General features: G+C 36.9%; 3 long non-coding RNA genes across 3 annotated transcripts; 1 reads left to right on the top strand and 2 right to left on the bottom strand.

Annotated features, from left to right (window-relative positions):
• The first annotated feature begins 1452 nt into the window (after positions 1–1452).
• On the top strand, positions 1453–6560 carry LOC149124712 (uncharacterized). Its single transcript, XR_016213774.1, has 4 exons — positions 1453–2598; positions 3247–3398; positions 4986–5092; positions 5509–6560. It is a non-coding gene; the product is annotated as an uncharacterized LOC149124712 (long non-coding RNA).
• Positions 6561–8690: 2130 nt separating this feature from the next.
• Positions 8691–14274, bottom strand: LOC127489636 (uncharacterized). Its single transcript, XR_011378580.2, has 4 exons — positions 13958–14274; positions 13494–13645; positions 11778–11884; positions 8691–9355 (listed from the first exon to the last, which is right to left on the bottom strand). It is a non-coding gene; the product is annotated as an uncharacterized LOC127489636 (long non-coding RNA).
• An 846-nt stretch (positions 14275–15120) lies between these two features.
• LOC149124711 (uncharacterized) lies at positions 15121–17639 on the bottom strand. Its single transcript, XR_016213773.1, has 3 exons — positions 17530–17639; positions 15495–15598; positions 15121–15223 (listed from the first exon to the last, which is right to left on the bottom strand). It is a non-coding gene; the product is annotated as an uncharacterized LOC149124711 (long non-coding RNA).
• Positions 17640–19746: the final 2107 nt, after the last annotated feature.

Here is a 19746-nt window from a genome sequence, read left to right as displayed (position 1 = left end):
AATATCATGAAAGGAATTGTGCCTCTCAGTTATTCTTTTTTAAAACAAATTTATGGGGCTGGCGCTGTGGTGCAGTGGGTTAAAGCCCTCGCCTGAAGCACCAGCATCCCATGTGGGCACCGGTTCTGGTCCTGGCTGCTCCACTTCTGTTCCAGCTCTTTGCTATGGCCTAGGAAAGTAGTAAAGGATGGCCAGGGTCCTTGGACCCCTGTGCCTACATGGGAGAAGCTCCTGGCTCCTGGCTTCAATTTGACACAGCTCTGGCTGTTGTGGCCATCTGGGGAGTGGAGGACCTCTCTGTCTGTCTCTACCTCTCCCTGTGCTCTGTTTTTCAAATAAATAAAATAAATTTAAGAATTATTAAAAGTCATTGTACATAGTTTTGGACTACTCTTTGATGTTTCCATGCATTATGCAAAATGTACTGATCAAATAAGAGTAATCACTTCTCCATCTTTGATGTTATTTTATGATTGGAGCCCTAAAGTCCTGTTCTTATTTGTTTCTGAAACGTGGAATGAGTGAACAATAATCGCCTCACCATGCTGTGTAACACTGGAACATATTCCTCCGATCCAGCTATTATTTGGTGCCCATTCTTGATTCATTTTGAGTTGATTTTTGTACAGAGTGTAAGGTAGGGGTTTTATCTCAAACTTCTGCATGTGGGAATGCGGTTTTCCCAACATCATTTATTGAAGAGGCTCACGCTTCACCAAGGAATACTGTTAGCACCTTTGATGCATGGGTTTATTTCTGGGTTGCCTATTTTATTTTGTCAGTCAATGTGTCTATTTCTATGCCAGTTTTCTGCTATTTGGGTTATCATAGCCCTGTAGGATGTCTTGAAATATGGGATTGTGATGCCTCCAGCTTTGATTTTACTTACTTTTCAAGATTTCTTTGGCTATTCAGGTATTATGTTCTTGCACATGAATGTTAGTGTTGTTTTTCTAGTTCAGTTAAGCACATCATTGGTATTTTGATAAGGATTTCCTTGATTTTGTAAATTTCATTGGGTATTTTGGACAACATTTTGATATTAATTCTTTAAACCAAAAATATTTCTATTAACATTTCTTTAATCAGTGTTTTGCAATTTTAATTGTAGAGATTTTCATATTCTTGGTTAAATTTATCACGATGTATTTAATGTTTGTAGTTATTATGAATGGGACTTTTTACAAAGTTATTTCTCAGTAGGACCATTGTTGGTGCATGAAAGTGCTACTGATACTGTGTGGTGATTCTGTATTCTTCAACATCCCTGAATTTTCTTATCAGTTTTAGTAGCCTCTTGCTGGAGTCTTCTGGTTCCTTATATAAGGAATCATGTCATCTGCAAAGATGGGATAATTTTACTTCCTCCTTTTGATTTGTACAGCCTTTACTTCTTTCTCTTAATAGATCTGGCAAAGTCTTCTAGAATTGTATTGCATCAGAGTGGTGAAAGTGGACATCTTCTCTGGTTTCAGATCTTAGTGAGGCAAAATTGGTAAAGATTTGAATCCTTACCAGAATGCTTACATTTACCGATCTTTCTCAAAAACCTTAGTGTGAAAAGTAAAAATACTAAGACTACAGCCTTATGCTGAAATCCAAATACCTAAGCATGCAGACAGTTTTTTTACAACTTGCTTTTTGCTTCCTTTCACAGCTCTTCTCCCTCAGATCCCTCTAGTTGTAATAATTTTGCATTACCCTAATGTGCCTTGTCCTCTCATTGAGCTAATTCAAAAATCAGTTCCTGTAATCTAGAATTTTACAATGAATCCTCTTTACTCCCCTGCCACTTTCCCACCCATGGACCACAAGCAAATTATGGTCATCACTAACTAAATGAAGCCTTGCTACCATTAGTCAGTAAACCCATCCTCTAAGTCCTAACACCTTGTAATAAAAAAGAAAGACACTCAATCATTTGCGCTATTTGAATTATCTTCCTGTTACAATTAATAAGCTCCGCAGGTTTTATATTTTTCATTATTCTATCATGAAGTTCTGATAAAATGTCATGTCATTCATTAAATGGAATGTGAGCACGGAAAACACAGGCAAAGAAGAGATTCCTAAAACAACAGGAAACAGTCACTAATGGTAGGCATTTGGTGCAGTGGTTGAGATACTGCTTGGGATGCTCATATTCCATATCAGAGTGCCTGAGTTTGAGTCCTGACTCTACTCCAGATTCCAGCTTTCTGTGACGCTCATCCTGGGAGGCAGCAGGTGATGGCTCAAATCCCTAAGTCCCTTCCACCCACGTGAGAAACTGACTTGAGTTCCCAGTTCCTGGCTTCAGCTTAGCCTAGCCCCATGTGTTACAGGCATTTGGGAGATATTTTTATTTCTCTCTCAATAAAAATAAATGCAGAAAAAATTGAAAGGCCTTTCATTCTAAAGATTATTTGCCATATTAAAATTAAAACTGTGCCTTTTATTTAACTCTGTGTTATGTTTTCATTGAGCTAATTATGTAGAGTTAAGTTTTTCAGTGTCATCATGCAGTCCACCCACAGAAGTGTCCTTTGGAAAATACAAAGCAAGAGGACAATTCCACCTTGAAAAACAGCATTTTCACAGGCAACTCAGTCAACATAGGTATGTAGTGTATGTTCATGACTGAGATTTTAAGTATCTTCTCTATGTCCCTCAAATTTCTAGTATCTTTCTCAATCTGTATTTTCATATATATTAAATCAATTGTATAATACAACTTTAACTCTTATTTAGTTGAGAATAAATCACTATTATCAGAGGGGTTTCTTCTGCATCCATTACATTATAGTCTATTATATCACTATTTACCAAAAGATTACTTTTGTTAACAAAAAAAATCTAAAATACTTTATCAAATTCTCTAATCATTGTTACCCAAATACTCTCCGATATAGCTGTCTGTTTCAGGTACTGACTTGAGATCAGCCTGTATGGATTTCTTAGTCTGGAGAGCACAGAGAAGCCGTTTCCCATTCGGAAGTCCTTCCAATAGAGGCTGTGAAGGAAAACACCGGTCCTGTAGGAAATTCTTTGCTACGCAGTGTTAGCAACATCGTGCATAACGATGGAGGCTACAAGGGATGGGATGCTCTTCCCAGACCAGAGCTTTTTCCCCAAAAGCAGAAAGGAAGCCCATGAGTCTCACAGAATACACAGGGCTGGAAAGGGATCCTCGGCTCTGTCCAGCCTGGACCGTGGTGCTCAGGATGTGTCCCGAGTGGTCTCTGGGGAATGTCTTCTGTTTTCCAGGTGGCAGAAGTGGCACATGTAAACTTAAGTGGACGTGTTGTGGAGAGAACTGTTATTATTTTTCAAAGGAATCAAAGAACTTTGAAGACAGCAAGAAATTTTGTGAGAGAATGGACTCCAAACTTGTTAAGATAGAAGATCAACAAGAACTGGTGATGTGTATTTCCTGTTTTCCATTTTACACCATATGTATGTAGGCATTACCTGTTGACTAACTCATTTTTATTTAAAGCAGGGCTTTTACAATTTTTTAATTTATTTTCATTTTATTTGAAAAGCAGAGAGACAGATGGAGCTCTTACATCTACTTGCTCACTCCCCAAGTACCCTCAACAGATGGACCTGGGCCAGGCTAAAAACCAGAGCCAAAACCTCAGCCCATGTGTGTGGCAGGGGTTCAGCCACTTGAGCCATCACAGCTGCCTCCCAGAATGTGCATCACCAGGGATCTGAATTCTGAAGTGGACAAAGGACTCAAACACAGGCACTCCTTTTTGGCATCGAGCCTTCCAAAGGGTCAACCTGCACCAAATGCCGACCTCTTGGCAAACTATTAATATCTAATAACGTTTGAATCCCATTCAACAGTATATAATTATAATATATAATTTAATATATAATTATACTTTAATTCAGACCCACACAGTTCTTATGGCAAACAAGAAATACAAATATATGATATGAGAATTTTAGCAACTCATTTAATTCTTCCACAATTAGAATTTTCAAAGTATATATAAATTAAACCTCAAGTAATTAGGAAAAATGGTCCTTACAATATATCATGCTTGATCAAGAAAAAATGTGTATCTCATACTGAGTTTTCTCATATTGAACAATTTTTGGAAATATAGCTTTAGCCTCTTTGGGAAAAGTCATTTTACCTATAAGGAAAAGCAACCTGAATCAGTGTGAGTAATGAGCCTTAAAGTAGAAGAAAAAACTCTACATGAATTTCAGATTGGATCTCTGCCACCATGTGGAATGCCTGAATGGAATTCTGGACTCCTGGTTGTGGTGTGGCCCAGCTCTGGTTGTCATGGGCAGTTTGAGTGTGAACCGGTGGATAGATGCACTCTCTTTGTTTCTCTCTCCCCACACTTCAGATAAATAAAAATTAAAGTACCACAATGTGCTGCATAACAACACTTTTGGTCAGGGTTGGATAGTATATACAATGTTGAGCCCATGAGGTTATATTACCTAGTGATGTCATAGCCTTAAGTGTTGTATGCCTTCATTGAAGGAATCCTAGCTACTTTTATGCAGTTACTTTTCTAGTTGGCCTATAAACACTGCACCTGATGAGAAAGAGACTCAGGGTGTCCTTTTCAGAAGAAATAAACAAAGGGCTTGTGGAACAGAAATATAAAACAGTGTTGTTACAAATCTTAGAGCTGTCACACTTGGAACTCAAAATTCACGGCTGACTTGGCTCAGAACTCATATTTGAATCACAAATTTGAATTTTGAAGGGAAGTTAACAAATTTCAGTTCTAAGTTGAAATAAACTTATCTAAAATAATTGTCACTAAGGGTTTAGTTAGGTTGTTACCTTTAATGAAGTGTTAGCAACTGAGGTTCCATTATTTTAATTAAACAAATTCTGGGTGAAGTTGATCCTTATACCATTTGATATTCACATTAACAACAAAATTAATATAATAATAGTAAGTTTATTACTTCATTTTAGGAATCTAAAATATTATTAATTATAGATAATGATTCATTTATCACAGAACTTCATTCGGAGTCAAATATCTTATTTTTCTTGGATTGGGTTGTCCCGTAAAGGAACCAGCAGTCTCTGGACATGGGAGGACAACTCAGTACCCCTTCTCAAAACGTAAGTCTCTGGGATAGAGAAGAGCTTGCAAGCCCTGTAATCAAAGCTTCTGGTTTATAGTCCCAAAATCATACAGGTAAAAAATGCACACATACATGTATGTATTAATTCACATATACAGGCATATTTACCCAGTGCATGGGCACATAGACATGTGTGTGCCCACACACACACACACACACACACACATTGCAGAGGACCTAAGTCAATGATGAAGATGAGTTCACCAAGAAGGGAAGGAGGTTTTCAGTGTGAAGTCTATGTGTATATTTCTCACATGATTCTCTCTAGGGAAGCTTACGGCCCTGTGGGATAGTCTCTGTAAAGACAAAAAGATACGCCTCCTTCACTTTGGACCAGTATAGCTGATTATGTCTGCATTAATATCTCATAGTATTTATTTGTTCTTATTTTAGTTTAAGTGATTGGAAAGAGTCAACAAGTGGAAACTGTGGAAGTCTAACAGCATCACAGATGACTGCTTCTGACTGTGCCAGACTCATGCACTCTGTCTGTGAGAAGAAAATTACATGTCGTTCAACTTAATGCTGGGAACACCACCAACAAAAAATAATAATTTTTTCTTAGGAAAAATTCAAACCCTTGGGAGCTCTGGAGTCTTCCCTCACTTCAGAGCATCTGCATTTTTAAAGAGCTCTACCTATATTCTAGCCTGATTAAAATGAGGTCCAAGTATTGGTCTACTAAAATGAGATGCCAGAGACTTTGGAATTCTACCATTTTCAATTCAAGACTTCATGATCACAGCACTTATGAAAACAAGATGGATCAGAACAGTTTCAGGGCTCTGATGAGGGTCAGGAAACAGAGCTGGGAATACTCTTCCTGCAACTCACACACTTTCGTAGATAATTCCATAAATTTCAGGCGCTATTGTGCAATTCAACTAGAAGTAAATGCAGTGTAGTAATTAAGGACAGTATTTTGTATGAAGCATGTATGCATTTCTGTTTGAATCTTTATCTCTTAGGAGAAAGACAATATGGGATCTGGAAGGAGAAGAGAATAGTATCCTGAATCCATTCTAAATTTGAGGACTGCACCGTACCTAATAGTTGTGTGTTCACTGGCAAGTGAAAACTTTTGAATCTGAGTTTCCTGATCAGTAGAAAACTTCCAAAGTGTTTTCTAGAGTGCCTGTCATTTTACATTCCAGCATACATGAAAGCTCCATTTGTTTACATCCTTCTGATATGTAATATTGCCAGTTTCTTCGGTCATTTTAATAAGGGTGTTGTGAAATTTTATTTGTGATTTTAATTATATTTCCCTAATGAATAAATTATATTGGGAAACTTTTTGTGTGTATTGTTTCAACTGTATAATTGTATAACTACTTCATATATATGTATTCAAATCTGTTGACCATTTTATTGGGTTGTTCATATTCTTAATATTGTTATGAAAATTGTTTATATATTCTGCCTACCAGTACTTACTTATATAAAGGTTGTATAAATAATTCCTTCCAGTCTTCCATTCTCTTAATAGTATCTTTAGACACTGAAGTTTTTTCTTTCTTCTTTTTAAAATAATAACCCTACACTAAGCAAAGTGTTCATCAAAGAGTATGAAGAAAAAAAAACATTGCTCCTCAACAGTCAAGACAAGAGTTGATAAAAATCACATCTTAAAGTGTCAATTTCATTCCAAAAATTACTTTTTGGGTACTATATTGGATACCACAGATCAGTGAGAACCTATGGTATTTATCTTTTGGGGATTGGCTTATTTCACTAAGTACAATGTTTTCCAGTACCATCCATTTTATTGTGAATGACAGGATTTCATTTCTTACTGTGTGTAGTATTCCATAGTGTATATATATATATAAATATACACACATATACATATATATATATATTTATATCACAATTCTTTATCCAGTCTTCATTTGATGGACATCTGGGTTGATTCCATATCTTGGCTGTAGTGAATTGAGCTACAATGAACATGGAGATACAGATGACTTTCATATGCTGATTTCTTTTCCTTCGGGTAAATTCCAAGGAGTGGGGTGGCTGCATCATATGGTAGATCTACATTCAGATTTCTGAGGTATCTCCATGCTGTCTTCCACAGTGGCTACACCAGTTTACATTCCCACCAACAGTGGATTAGGGTACATTTTCCCCACATCCTCACCACCATTTGTTGTTCACTGATTTCTGTATGAGAGCCATCCTAACTGGGGTGAAGTAAAACCTCATTGTGGCTTTGATTTGCATTTCCCTGATGGCTAATGATCCTGAGCATTTTTCAGGTCTGTTAGCTGTTTGAATTTCCTCTTGAAAAATGTTCAAGTCCTTTGCTCATTTCTTAACTGGATTGTTTGTTCTGTTGTAGTTGAGTTTCTTGAGCTCCTTGTATATTCTGGATATTAATCCTTTATCACTTGCATAGTTTGCAAATATTTTCTCCTCTTCACTTTGCTGAGCTTTCTTTTGCAGTGCTGAAGCATCTCAATTTGGTGTAATCCCATTTGTTAATTTTGGCTTTGATTGCTGTACTTCTGGGGTCTTTTAAAATAAGTCTTTCCTATGCCACTATCTTGCAGGGTTTCTCCAATGTTCTGTGGTACTGTGATGATATTGGGTCATGGACAAGGTCTTTGACCCATTTTGAGTGGATTTTTGGCAAGGTGTATAGTAGGGGTCTAGTTTCATATTCTGCATGCAAAGATCCAGTTTTTGCAGCATCACCTGTTGAAGAAGTTGCCCTTGCTTCAGGGACTGAGTTTAGCTTCCTTGTCAAATATAGTTGATTATAGATGCGTGGCCTGGTTTCTGGAGTTTCTATTATGCTCCATTGGTCTATCCATCTGTTTTTTGCCAAGTACAATGCTGTTTTATTATAACTGCTCTGCATATCTGCATATTTATCTAAAGGAATTGACAGCAGTATATTGAAGAATCCTTGCACTTGCATGTTTAATTCAGAATGATCACAGCAATCAAAATATGAGCTCAACTTAAGTGTCCCTAATGGATAAAAATGCTGTTTGGAATATTACTCATCCATAAATAGGATGGAATTCTGTCATTTGCAGGAGCATGGAAAGAATGAGAATACACTACATTTATTGAAGTAACATACAGAAAGACAAGCACTAACTATTTTCACTTTGATATGGAAGCTTAAACATTGACTGTAAATCAGAGACTGGAATAGTGGTTACCAGAGCCTGAAAAGCAGGTAGCAGAGAGAGTGATGGGGAGAAGATTGTTTATTGGTACAGAGGTGCAGCTGGTTATGAGAAATAACTTCGAATGTCCTATAACAATTGAATATTTCAGTTAGCTAGATTTGAATGTACCCAACATAAAGAAATAATAAGTGCCTGAGTTGATAGATATGCCAGTTACCCTTAGTGGATCATTACATATTGCAAACATGTATTAAATATCATACTATTCCCCAAAAAATAGATATAATTACTCTCTTTGTGCCACTCAAAAATAAAATATATTTTTGGTTGAATTTATTTATTTGCAATATTTATTTAAAGATTTAACAATTTTTAAAATCTTGTCATATTCACTTCATATATAGCTATTATATACATTCACTCTTCAAAACAGGGATTTTAATATCACATGGAATTCATGTCAATGATCATGAAGTGAGGAAAGGAGGGGGAATTGTTATATATATGATACAATTCAGTGAAGAGAATACTTCTACCTATGCATATAGTAAACAATAAGAAATTCATATCATTTTAATACATTATATATTAATATTCAAATATGAGAGAATTTTTGATATTTGTCTTTCCTTGTCTGGCTTATTCCACTTAGCATAATGATCTATAGTTCCATTCATTTTGTTGCAAACATTAGGATTTCATTCTTTTTAGTGGCTAAGTAATATTTCATCACACACATATTCTTCATACAGTAGTGAGATTGAAAGTTTATGGACATATAGGTTTATTCCATATATTTGCTGTTAAACATTGGGTTGCTATAAACATGGGAATGCAGGTATCTCTTTCCTTGTGGACTTTGTTACTGCAGGATATATTCCTAGAGGAGGGATGGCTGAGTCATGAGGCAGAAACATTTTCAGTCTTTTGAGGAATCTGCATACTGCTATCCATAAAGGTTGTACTAATTATTGAAGAAGGGCTTATTCTTCTCACATATGTAAGGAAAAGATCTTGAACAATCAGCATTATTAATGTATTGTGGCTTCAGGCATCCACATTTTTCACCCACTTTATTTGATTGACGGAAAGTCCTATGTCAGAGAATATATTTATTTTAGAATATCATTCTTTGGGCAATATTTCATTGTCACAATTAAAAAATGTGTGTGTGTGTGTATGTGTGTGTGTGTGATTATTAAGTGAACACAAAATCCCTCTGACAGATGTACAGGTGGCAAATCAGAAGGTGTAAGTATTTCTAAAGCTAAGGGACAGTTCATGCTGGTGAATGACTGCAGATGAGGACTAGGTACACAGAACACAGTGGGTAGGCTTTAGATGGGCTCACTCTGGAAGTTCTGAGACTTCAGAAACTCACCAGAGTTACTAAATAAGGTAAGGTTATTAGTAACACATTATAATTAGATACAATGACAGCTCCAGTGTCCTGTGACTCAGATTGATGGGCATATAGCAGGAGGCCACAGCCCGGTCCTCACCTTCAGCACTAGGAGGAGCTGGTTGGCATTTCACACACAAGGTGACCTTACTCCCACTGAGCTCATGTCTGGTCCACCAAACAGAGTGTTGATATTTTGTGATGTTGGACAATGAGAATATTCAACATGGATTCTAAGTTATAGGACTATGCTATGATATATGGAAAAAAGTATATAATTTGAATTTCCCAGCAGATATATGAGTCTGATAATAATAATTTCAAGTCAAAAAATTATTATTGGCAAGAAGTCACCAACCATTTAACTTCGGCACATTACTTTAGTTGTGCCTTTTTTAGGTATCCCACTGCTCTTTCCTGGTTTCCTCCTTTCAATCTCACTACTTTTCTTAGGACCCTTTTGTAATCATCCTCATCACCACAATATCTTAAATGTTTGGTGTCTCAGGGATCAGGGTCTGGATATCTCAGCAATCAAAACCCCCACAACAGGGGTTGGCCTTGTGGCACAGTGAATTAAGCTGCTGTTTGAGATGCCAACATCCCATATGAGCTCTTGTTCAATTCATGCCTGCTCCACCTCCAATTCAGCTCCTGTCAATGTGCTGGGAAACTAAAAGAAGACAGCCCAAGTCCTGGGACTCCTGACACCCACATGGGACACCTGGATGAAGCTCCTGGCACATCCCTGGCTATTGTGGCTTTTTGGGGAGTCAACCAGGAGATGGAGGATCTCTCTCCAACTCTGATTTTCTAATAAAATAAAACATAAAAAAGTACTCAAAATATCATCTCATAGTGCCCACACCCCTGCAGCATTGACACACATTAAATACACATCCCTAAGACAGATTTTTTACATGAAGTTTACAATCATGCACAACATGTCTATGTGACATGCCCACAGATATCAAAATGTATAATGGATGTATCAAACTTGTCACTAAAACTGAATGCATGATGCTCCTCGTAACAGTTAATGACAGCTCTACTGTCATCATTGCTGGACTAAAACCTGGCAGCCATCTCTGAATTCTCTTCCTCTCACACATTTTCACAGTAGGTCTGGCATCTGGTTCCGTTTCCCCAGCACCCTCCCTATCTCTCTTGACCAAACCACCACCATCACTCACTTGGTTGATGACAACTGACTTTCAGTGTGACTCTCTTAGTTGCAATCCATATCTCCCATTCACCACCTAAGGACCACACAGTGTCCAGGGGACTTTTTAAAATAGGAAGGTTGTCCTTGTCATCCCTCAGCTCAAAACCCTCCAAAAGAGAATCACTGCACTCATTAAGAAGTCAAAGTCTTAGGGCCAGTGTCATAGATCACTTGGTTAATTCTCAACCTGCGGCGCTGGCATCCCACATGGACGCCGGGTTCTAGTCCCGGTTGCTCCTCTTCCAGTCCTGCTCTCTGCTGTGGCCCAGGAAGGCAGTGGAGGATGGCCCAAGTGCTTGGGCCCTGCACCCACATGGGAGACCAGGAGAAAGCACTTGGCTCCTGGCTTCAGATCAGCGCAGCGCTGCCCGTAGCGGCCATTTGGGCTGTGAACCAACGGAAGGAAGACCTTTCTCTCTGTCTCTCTCTCACTATCTATAACTCTACATGTCAAAAGAAAAAAAGAGAAATCAAAGTCTTTCTGTGGTCTCTCATTCCTAGATGATCTCATCCATGTCATCTCTCTGACTTACTTTTCCTTCCTTACTCAGATTCCTCCAGTATCACAGATCGTCTTCCTGTTTCCTCGAGAAAACCAAATGCACTCCCCCATCTCTACACCAGTTAGTCTTCCTTCCAGGATGCTACCCCATCAGAGAGCTCCCTTAGCTTTCTCATTCACCTCCTTTAAATCATTATACCAACACCATTATCACATTAGATCACCTGTGTCTCCCCCATTAAAAACATAAAACCTCTTCCTTCCACTGCCCCCCACACGAACTGTACTCCCTGACCCAGCAGGGACTGAACAGTGCTCCATGGCACTGAGGATCCGCTAGTACACTATGTGATTTCCCACCTCATAGAATGTGAAATGCAAACTTACAGTTGTTGAGCAAGTTTCGTGTTGTCCCGCCACTTCCACTCATTTTTATCTTCTTTTTGGTATAATCCAATCCAGTAAGTGTATTTGATGTGTGATTGAATGAAATTCTGTGCACAAGTTAGAATTACTAGTATTACTCATTACATCAATAATAGCCTTTTATCTACAAAGGACTTGTACAAAATACTAATCATTTCACTTAAGACAATCTTAGTTCATCTACTGTGCAGAGAAGCCATGGAAGTCAAAGTTCTAAAAGTCTGAATCTCCTGCATCTTTGTGGATTGAAAGATATCAAGAAAGGACCATGGTGAACTTCTTTAGAAAGACACAAAAATCCCCAAGCATAATACTAAAAAAGTGATTGGTAAGTATGGATTCATTCAACTTAGAACTTCTCTTCATCAAAACACGCCTTGAAGAACATGGGCAGGGAAGTTTCAAATCTGGACATGCATATAGTAATGTAGTTCCAAGAACAAAACATTAGTTCATATAAATCAATTGGAAAGCAAAATCATCCAAAAGAAAAAAATGAAGAAAATGTTCATAGAAAACATATATGAACAATAAAGGATATCAAGTTCAGTGGAGATCAAGTAAAGGCAAACAAGGCTACAAGGAAATTCTTTACATAGAGCAAACACAAGATTTTAGGATGGTAGGAAACAATAGAATATCTTCAAAACTATCAGGAAAAACATATTGAAAAATATTGTGGAATTATTTTGTAAAACTGGAAACACCCAATAATTGCACTCATACAGGTTTGTGATGAACTGCAGAGGAGACACATGAAAGGCGTGCACAGCTGACGTGTCTAAGGATGGTTAATGAAGAGCTGCTCATCACAACAGCAGTGGAAACAACCCAAATTCCCATCACCTAGAGAATGACTAAGTAACGTCTCTCCATGTGATACCACGAATATCATACAGCTATGGAAATCAGAACTCTAGCCACAAATTTTAAAGCAGATTATGTAATTAACTTACTATGTGAGCAAAGGCAAACAAACTAAACTCCTTGAGTTTCTTCCTTGTCTAAAATATGGGAATGGCATTACCTATGTGGAAGTTTTTATGCACTGAAATAATGCATATTAAGATCTGACATACTGTAAACCTAACGTTAGTGTATATTTTCATAATTATTTCAGTTATATTTTATTCCTTTTAAATGCTTTCCTTGGGTACTCAAATGTTAGGCAAAAAAATTGATTTTATTTCCAAATGCAATTTACTCTCTCCATTTCACTTTTCTTTCCTGTTCTCTGTCCCAGATACACACTCCATTATTTTTCCACTTTAGTTAAATTCTATAAGAAGAAACTTATAATGTTTTCTCTTTTGAAACCTATGAAATACATAGAGATATTGTAGAAGAAGGTTTAAAATATACTTTATTGCTCTAGGGCTCTGAAGAATCACTAAAATTAAGTGCCAACTAATTCACTCATTCAGGTGTTTTTTTTTTTATCATTCACAAATCATGAAACCATAAGTAGTAAGGACTCAATATAATTCCATGGCACACACAATAAGCCACCTCTGTTGCTTTAGAAAGTGAAATTATTTAGGTCCTTAAAGCATGTCTTCCCCTCTACAAACACAAGTGTTTCCACCCTGCAGTCAAATAAGACTCAAGGAAAGCCAACACAGGTAGCCTAACTCAGTCTTTGCAAGCTTCTCATAAAGGTTAATTAAGTGAACATACCAGTTCCTGGATGTCATCAATCTTCACAAGGCTAGAATCCATGTTCCGGCATAAATTCCTGCTCTCCTCCCATGTTTCTTCTTTTTTAGAAAAATAGTAGCAGTTTCTTCCACAACAAAAGTGTCTTCCTTGCAAGAAGCCACAGGCTTGTTCTTCAAAACAAGTCACCCCCACCCCAAGACACCAGGCCATTTAGAAAACAAGATTTTAGGTATTTAATTTTTTCTTCAGAAGGAATTAGCATAAAAGAAGAGTTTTTCTGTACCCAAACATCTTTTCAAACTCGAATGTTTAGTTAACTATGATTTTAAAAATAGATTTAATGAGAAGAGTAAAGTTAAAACCTATAACTCCTCATAAGATCCAATATCAACTTTTTAAAGTTTATATATTGAAATGGACAGAAGGCAGTAAGTCTATGAAAAATAACCTGTCGGCTATGAACTTAAACATTGAGTACAAACCTCTACCGGACAGCACCACTGAATGATCTTCCAGCTGTACTGAGGATGTGTTCTTTTCTTTTGTGTTTTCCTTATCCTGTGTTGTGCATTTAGGACACTTCTGAAAAGCTTCAATCCACATTACAAAATTAACAACATAAATGACTTAAAAGATCACTTAATTATGATCATATCCTATAATTCTAGGTATAAAAGAACATGGTGATGATTACTTGGGATTATAATCATAGATAAAGTTAAAATATTTTTGTGTCAGGCCATAAAATATATTTTATATAAAACTACAATTATATGTAACTTGAAATCTATTATTTCCAAGACACATAAAAAAGTAGTGTTCATTTCATAAACTAGAAACAAAGGAAATTAAAAATGAACTAGATTTTATGTCATCTTTAAATAATGGATTCTCAGCATGTGACTCAATTTAGCATTTACATATTGACATAAGTGATTTGCCTGTATGTATAATGAATGCATAAAATATGCACGGCAAATCAGTTCATAGATATTTCGAATGTGCAAAAGGAAAGTTAAAAGTCTATGAGAGAAACAGCAGTTTCTTCCATTAAGTTGAGAATAAAAATGTAAAATAAAAGCTCTTGTTCCATTTTTAAAAAATGCCTGTTTTCCATATCAGGCACACAAGTTTGCTTGCTCGGTCCAGTTCCTGATTCCCACTTTCTCTTAATGGAGATGCTGGGAGGCAGTAGTGATGGCTCAAAGTGAATGGGTCACTGACACCCACATGAGTGGATTGCATTTCTGTGACCCAGCCCAGTCCCCGCTGTTGCAGACTTTAAAACTTAGATAATGAGAAGGTGGAATCTCTCTCTCTCTTTCTTCCTCCATCCCTCCCTCAAATAAATAATTTGAAAAAAATCACTCAAGTGTTTGTCACACAACAGAATCTTTTCATTTCCAATGACACCCCTATGTACCAACATTAAATTTTATCTGGTTGTAAAAATCTAGCAATATCAAATACATAGTCCCTTCATGTCCCCTTCATAATAACTGTAACTCTTCCTGCAGTTCAGCAACCTATTACAGTGTCCATATTCTAGACCACAACTAAAAAGAAAAAAAAAAAAGACTTCTTATTTTTAAAATCCACCATTTCTTGGGCTAATCGATTTCCTTCTCTTTTTCTTATTGCCCATCCACACCCATACATGTGCACATACTCACACATATATCCTAACCCTATGCTTGCCAGCAGGAGCACAACACAGATGATGCCCAGGATTACTGTGCATGGGTTTTCTGTAAAAAATTTAAAAAGTGGGTATATAATGAGCTTGGTAAACAGATAAGAACCCAAGCAGGACAAACATTTATGCTGGAAATTAGCATTAAAATCACATATTCATTCTAATCAAAAATCTCATGGATACTACACTTAAATGGATCTCCCAATATCTAAAGTAAAATAAGGAACTAGACATTCCATATCGAATAGATATGGCTTTTAAATATGTTATTTTTTTTCTACCTGACATTATGTTCTCAGAAATCAGAAAACAAGAAAAATTACCTCTTTTTTTGTGAGCTAAATGTCTTTGTCTTTCTTTTTCTTTGCGTGAGACAATTTCATTTCTGTATATCATTTTCTCCTCACTCATTTCTGAGAGTTTCAGGCTAAAAACATAGCAAGGACCAGAGATGTTTCACGAGACATAATAGATTCAGCTAAAATCGGGGAAATGTTTCATGAGTAACGGGGAGAGTAGCAGGAATGATATACGCTCTGGCCTGTAGAAAGTGAATTAAGATCACCCTAATCCTGGAAAAAACAGAAAAGATTTTTTAAAAATTTATTCTATTTATCTGCAAAGCAGGGAGTTCCAGAGTGAGAGAGATGGAGGGAAAGTTAGAAAGAGAATTTCTCTCCACTGGTTCACTCCCCAGATGGCTGGCGTTCTAGGGGCTGGATCAGGCTGAAACCAGGAACCAGGAGCTCCATCAGGTTTCCCACATGGGTAGCCGAGGGACAGACTCTTGGGTCATCTTGTGCTGTCATCTCAGGCACATTAGCAGGGAGCTGGATCTGAAGCAGAGCAGCAAGGGCACAAAGGAGCACTTTGATATGGGAACTGGCATGGCAGGTGCTGACTCAACCCACCCCATCACAATGCTGGCCAGGAAAAAGTGATTTAAATTCCTTTTTGTGATGTTTTAGAAGAGAGATCCTATTTAGTTTATGGACATACTGTATTAAACTTTTAAACTGTTTTAAAGTTAATTAGTTGCCAAAATTTGGAAATGGATATAATTTGTGCATAAATATCCAGATTTATACCCTCTCTTGAAAAATTAACTTGATACTCAGTACATGTATTAGGTCCAAATGATCAGCACAACATGACAGAGGCACCTCTTACATGAGGGACACACATACTCACACACACACTCACACACACCACACATACTAATTCAATGAACACCCCGTGCTGCTGAATCATATTCTTTCACACCCCAGCACTCATTTATCTCATCATCCTGATAGTCACTGGCCTTCATGGACATGACCTCAGAGTTGAGAAAAATGAAGAAATGATGGAATTTCTAGGTCGGGGTGTATGAAAGTATCATTAAGTGAGATAAGCATCACTTGTAATTCTAACAGCAAGTCCACACATTGCTACTGTTTTCAAATTATAGACGAGAAACACATATTCCCAATTACAATGTAAATCTTAACTCCGGGGGACTGTGCGGTGGGGCAGTGTGTTAATCCTGTGTCTGCAGCACTGACATCCCATATTGGCACCTGTTATGGTCCCGGCTGCACTTCTTCCAATCCAGCTCTCTGCTGTGGCCTGGAAAGCAGTAGAAGTTGGCCCAAGTCCTTGGGCCCCTGCTCCTGCATGGGAGACTGGGAAGTAATTCCTGTCTCCTGGCTTCGGATCCTGTAGCTCCAGCCATTGTGGAGAACTGGGGAGTGAACCAATGGAAGGAAGATCTCACTCTGTCTCTCCCTCTCATTGTCTGTAACTCCACCTCTCAAATAAATAAATAAAAGATCAAAATAAATCTTTGCTCGAGGTCATATATTTTCTGAGATAACTGATTTTTGTGCAGTTATTTTTGTCTTATATCTATATACATAAATATCAACAAAACAAATTGGTACATATTAGACTAGATTTCTATTGATAGAAAATAAACATATTAACAAAGGTTTCAAAATTTATCAGAGGTTACATCATGCAAAGGTAATTCAGTTTGGGTTATTCATTGCTAGCCGGATAAATAGCATCCATTGTGATGAGAATTAAAAGTACATATAATGTCTTAAAAAAGGAAATAAATATACCACAAAACATGTGACAATTTTAAAAATTTCATGTCCATTTAATTCTTTTGACAAATTCTCATTCTGATCCACTCCTGCCTTCTCCTCTAGAATAAAGGCAACTTTAGGTATTAACATAGATCATAATTTAACCCCAACTTTCTACACATCTCTCCTATACTAAGTGCTACTCTATTCCTCTGCCATCAACAGGGTGAGAGGCGACATGGAGATGGACTCACACACCCACAGTAGCTGCTGTCTGTGTCTGTACCTTGGGATGTCCCCAGCTGGAGCACAGGCTTGGTCAGGAGCAGGCGAGCACGTCCCGGCTCTGCTGGCTTCACCTCTGCTGTGAGACCAGGCGGGTCCTGATGTGTGAGACCGTCCCTCACAGAGACCTTGTGTGAAGGTGCAGACGATCACATGACACTGATATTCCCACACAGAAAGTTTCCAATGGTGTCACTTGTCACCCCCAAGTGTCAGAAAGTCAATCAAGAATAAAAATGAAGTTGTATGAACATTTAAAATCTAACTACAGCAATTACTATAGAGCTTGGAAAATGAAAAAAAAAAAAAACAGGCATGAGATTAGAGAACAGTTAACAACAACATTTGTAAACCTGTAAAATATGAAAAGACAAACACCCATATCCTGCTTAGCCTGATTTCTCCAATTTCCTTTTTATAGTATATGGAAAATCTGCAACTGTTATATAACTGGTAAACATAGAGAAATGTCATATATGCACAAACATTGGCAGGTTTGCTAAAAAAAAAAAGTCAAACTAAGAATATCCAGACTGCTTGATTTACAGTAACTATAAATGTATACAATCCTGGGTTGACTGATTTAAAACAACACTTTTTCCACTTGTATTCTCTTCAACTTATCTGAAGAAACAGATTCTCTTCAAATAAGGAAGAGACAGCTCTAGCAACTGGAAGACTTAAATGTTGAGTGGGCTTAAATATAGCTCTTTTTAAAGCATCAAAGTCAAAATCTTCTGATCCACTAATTACAGCCATAGCTGTCAAAATTCAAAAGCTATTTGTTTAATCCACTGAGCAGCCCTATGCCCTATTAAACCCTAGAAGTAGGTGCTACTTTGTAACAAAAGTGATTGTTTTCTTCAGATCCAACACATGGATCTTCACACCTAATAAGCTCTCAATGTTCTCACACTTTTAATTCTCAAGAAAGTGAGTAACATCAGCTGAAATCCATGTCTGTATCAGCTTCCTCCTTTATTTATGTTGAAGGTATTTTCCTGTGTCTTGAAATTCCTTCCCTCATCAGCCCCTTTAAAATAACAGCAACAAAGCTAGATTCTCTATCAATTCTTTTTTTTTAGATTTGCTTTTTGGCTTCCTCTATTTTTCTACTAGGAACTCTCTTCAGGAGGTAGGTCTCTCACATAAATAAATGTATTAAGGAAGTTTTTTTTTTTTTTTAATACTCCAGGCAACCAAGTTTCTCTTAAAGGCAAACATTAGTTTTAAGGCATGCCCAGGAACTATGATCTCCCAGGCTCAGAGATAATTATTATTCTGTACAGCTAACGTATATCTCTAATGTAACAACTATTATTCATTGGCTAATTATATTTTCACCAATCCTCTCACCTGTCATTAAAACACCCACACACATTTACACCCAAAAATACCAATCTATTTTTAGCACCTCTCAGAATATTTTCTTTACTTCTTTTCTATATGAAATTTATATACTCTTTAAGGTACACGTAAGTACCATTCCTGTGTCATTATTTAATACCAGGTTAATCTAGCTGGTATCACAATTCCAAACAAGAAAAAAAAAACATTATATTGAATCATGAAGCATTGATAACATAGTAGAAACCAAGATATAACCCAAGATGAAATGAATGTCTTAGTTCAAAAAATAAGAACAGGAGAAATGCTCATGGAAACATAGCAGCAGAATAGTTTAAATATATGAACCTGGAATGCAAACAGTTTTGAAATAATTTAAAAAACAAAGATCCAGGAGAAAATGTTTTTAATTTTTAAATTACTTCTTATAAACCTCTATTTCCATGTATTTTTAATTTAAAGTTGGTAAAAATTTAAATGCGTGTGAGAAGTGATTACCTCAATAGTCTGTTACATTACAATGTAAAGATAAGGACAAATTGGTTATTTAGGAAATAAATAAGAATCTGTGTGAACAAGGAGTGAAAAATGAGAGGACATGGTCTGCTTCATTTCTGACACTTAGAGTATTTTACCTGCAATTTTTGCTCAGTAACTAATATATCAGTATAATCAGTCTAATTGGGATCATTTTTACAGTTTTGTCATTAGTGTCTGAAATTTTGGCTTTTGTTTCCTTCTTCTCATCACTTTTTACTTTGCTTCTACAGTATCATAAAAGTGTCAGCAGAAGCAGAGCCATAGTGAAAAGTCAGATGCTTCCTCATACCGACAACTGCTCATGCTGGTTTCCCAGACTTCCCATCTCAAG

Source organism: Oryctolagus cuniculus, chromosome 9 (genome assembly GCF_051225735.1).
Source record: "Oryctolagus cuniculus isolate XC-2025 breed Fujian yellow rabbit chromosome 9, ASM5122573v1, whole genome shotgun sequence".
In the NCBI taxonomy this organism is placed as follows: Eukaryota; Metazoa; Chordata; class Mammalia; order Lagomorpha; family Leporidae; genus Oryctolagus; species Oryctolagus cuniculus.
Note: the sequence above shows the minus strand (reverse complement) of the source record. Positions and strands in the feature narration are given on the sequence as shown.